The sequence below is a fragment of the Aquarana catesbeiana genome, linkage group LG13 (genome assembly GCF_042186555.1).
Source record: "Aquarana catesbeiana isolate 2022-GZ linkage group LG13, ASM4218655v1, whole genome shotgun sequence".
NCBI lineage: Eukaryota > Metazoa > Chordata > Amphibia > Anura > Ranidae > Aquarana > Aquarana catesbeiana.
The window spans coordinates 80,338,145-80,341,924 of record NC_133336.1 but is presented as its reverse complement, the minus strand read 5'-3'; positions in this window follow the sequence as shown (position 1 = coordinate 80,341,924).

The window sequence follows — 3,780 nt, the reverse complement described above, 5'->3', positions numbered from 1 at the left end:
GAGACACGGTCAAATTTTTCTTTTTGAAGTGTATATGCATTTTTGTAAGGAAAAAAGTTTATGATTCTGTGTTGGGCCGCATGCTTTTGGACAGACCTGGTCTAAGGTATTCATGGGGCAAGCAAGGTTCAGTGTTGGGAACCTTACTTTTTAACCCAATTATAAATGATATAGAGATTGGGACTGAAAGTACCATTTAAGTGTTTGCAGAGTACACCAAGCTATGCAGTGGAATAATGTCCTTACAGTATGTCTCCAATTTACAATGCAACTTCAGTGCATTATTATATTGGACGACTGTGGTAAATGAGGTTTAATGTTGATAAATGTAAAGTTTTGCACTTAAGGGCTTAAAACATTCATGCACTGTACATTCTAGGACAGGGGAGTCAAACTCAGTTTACTTGTGGGCTGCATCAGCATTATGACGGCCCTCAAAGGGCCTGGGTGTATCTGTGAGACTATGGGTTTCATTTACTGAAGGCAAATCCACTTTGCACTGCAAGTGCACTTGGAAGTGCAGTCGCTGTAGATCTGAGGGGGACATGCAAGGAAAATAAAAACAGCATTTTTGCTTGTACATGATTGGATGATAAATTCGGCAGGGCTTCCCCTCAGATCTACAGTGACTGCACTTCCAAGTGCACTTGCAGTGCAAAGTGGATTTGCCTTTAGTAAACCAACCCCTATATGTCTAATCAGATACATTGGAGTACATGGCTTGCCGGGTTAAGGAGTGTGCTACATACAGAGTGCAGGGTTGAGGAGTGCGCTATGCACAAAGCGCAACAAGCTTTGTTGCACCTCACCTACCCGGCTAAGATCTAGTACCTCCTGGCAGTGTACCTCTCCGGCCCAGGTCTAGTACGTGCTGGCAGTGTACCTCCCTGGCCCAGGTCTAGTACCTGCTGGCAGTGTAGGCGGCTCCGCCTCTATTTTTCACTTGCAGGGAGATCATTAGTCAGCATCTGGCCCCACCCTGAGTGCTTGCAGGGATCTGTGAGAGTAAACACGGAAGATTTTTGTGTTTACAAGTGACAGTGGTGAGGAGAGCCCAAAAGCTGTTCCACCACATTCTGGTTGAAAAAAAGCCCTGAGGCAAGGGCCACATGAAATGGCTTGGGGGACCAGATTAGGCCATGGGCCTTGTGTTTGACACGTGTTTTAGGAGAAGAACTAAGGGAGTTAATGGTGGAGAAGAATTGAGGTAGTCTTGTAGAGCATACACTTAATAATAGCATGTTGTTTCTAAAGCTAGCAAAATACTTTCTTGTATTAAAAGAGGTAGACTCCAGAGAGAGAGAGAGATATCATTTTGCCCATGTACAAATCATTAGTAAGACCGCATCTGAAATATGCAGTTCAGTTTTGAGCACCAGTTCACAAAAAGGATATTGGGGAACTAGAGAAAGTGCACAGAAGGGCAACCAAACTGATAAGAGGCATTGAGGAGCTCAGCTATGAGGAAAGGTTAGCTGGACTGAATTTATTCTCACTTAAGAAGAGTAGATTATGAGGGAGAGATATGATCAACATGTACAGTATCTCACAAAAGTGAGTATACCCCTCACATATTTGTAAATATTTTATTATATCTTTTCATCTGTAAGAAAAAAGTGTGGCGCCGGAAAAAGGTAAAATACTGAAAGTGATCAGAATGTGTGTTTAATGTCCCGTACACACGGTCGGACATTGATCGGACATTCCGACATCAAAATCCTAGGATTTTTTCCGACGGATGTTGGCTCAAACTTGTCTTGCATACACACGGTCACACAAAGTTGTCGGGAAATCTGATCATTCTGAACGCGGTGACGTAAAACGTGTACGTCGGGACTATAAACGGGGCAGTAGCCAATAGCTTTCATCTCTTTATTTATTCTGAGCATGCGTGGCACTTTGTGCATCGAATTTGTGTACACACGATCGGAAATTCTGACAACGGATTTTGTTGTCGGAAAATTTTATAGCCTGCTCTCAAACTTGTGTCGGAAAATCTGATGGAAAATGTGTGATGGAGCCTACACACAGTCGGAATTTCCGACAAGGTCCTATCACACATTTTCCCTCGGAAAATCCGACCGTGTGTACTGGGGCATAAGTGTAAATAGTGCGTTAAACACTAATATGACATTCAAAATCACAAAATCAATTAAACGATATATGTAATGAAACATATATCTATATGCAACAATGCGACTGTGCCCAAACTCAGAGTCGCACGTGTCACTTTATGACATATGTGGAAAGTGAAATATCAGTATTCCAACGTGTAAAATGTCTAAGTGATGTTGACCGTACCAAAAATGTGCAACCCAAAATCGCAGTCTCACACATTCAATGAGATGTTTAAAATGAATAACCTATATAATGGGTTAACATAATGCATAGGTGTGAGCCCTCAATAAAGAATGCAAAAAAGTGAGTGTGAGCTGTGATCTATGTCAGTTCTCTATATGAACATGAATAGAAAAGTGACAATATAAACAATAAGTACCCAATATGCCCCAATGATGGGTATCAGAAACCACAAATGGAATTGTAATGTCTAGCAAATAGAGTCCGTGTTATTGTATATATGTAGAGTTCATACAGGTGGATATACAATGCTGTTGGTATCCCCGATCTCTATATACTTCTCAAGATGCTCTAAGGTAAAGCTGATATTCTGATTATTGCCTTCTTATTAGATCACCTATTCGTTTGTTGGATTTACACCATGTGGAGGCTCTCTTTTTGTTTTATATCTTGGGAATTGTTGCCTATTAAATGGAGCGTGGATGACGACCCGAGTCCTCTACATCTCTGATCAAGGCGGTAAACAAGATTGCTGGGCATTCAAGCTCAGTTTATTTTTTCCCTTGGCGAGTAGAGTTCCAGGCTCTCATTTCAGCTGGGATTTTCCATCGATTTGGACCGGACCCACATCCATCGTTTGGTGGTACAAGCTCATTTGACTCACCGCTCATGGCGTGCAAGTCCACCATTGCTGGTAAGAGTACCCCATCTTTCCCCACCTTTTGATGTGATCTAATAAGAAGGCAATAATCAGAATATCAGCTTTACCTTAGAGCATCTTGAGAAGTATATAGAGATCGAGGATACCAACAGCATTGTATATCCACCTGTATGAACTCTACATATATATAATAACACGAACTCTATTTGCTAGACATTATGACACAAATCCATTTGTGGTTTCTGAAACCCATCATTGGGGAATATTGGGCACTTATTGTTTATATTGTCACTTTTCTATTCATGTTCATATAGAGAACTGACATAGATCTTATTCTTTATTTTATTTTTTCGTTTTATAGTTTGTGTGTTTCATCATAGCTCACACTCACTTTTTTGCATTCTTTATTGAGGGCTCACACCTATGCATTATGTTAACCCATTATATAGGTTATTCATTTTAAACATCTCATTGAATGTGTGAGACTCTCTGCGATTTTGGGTTGCACATTTTTGGTATGGTCAAAACACTTAGACATTTTACACGTTGGAATACTGATATTTCACTTTCCACATATGTCATAAAGTGACGCGTGCGACTCTGAGTTTGGGCACAGTCGCATTGTTGCATATAGATATATGTTTCATTACATATATCGTTTAATTGATTTTGAATGTCATATTAGTGTTTAATGCACTATTTACACTTAACCACACATTATGATCACTCAGTATTTTACCTTTTCCAGCGCCACACTTTTTACTTACATTTCACTACACAATTGGTCCGATTGTTGTGTTGGCTGCTTTTTTTCATTTAGG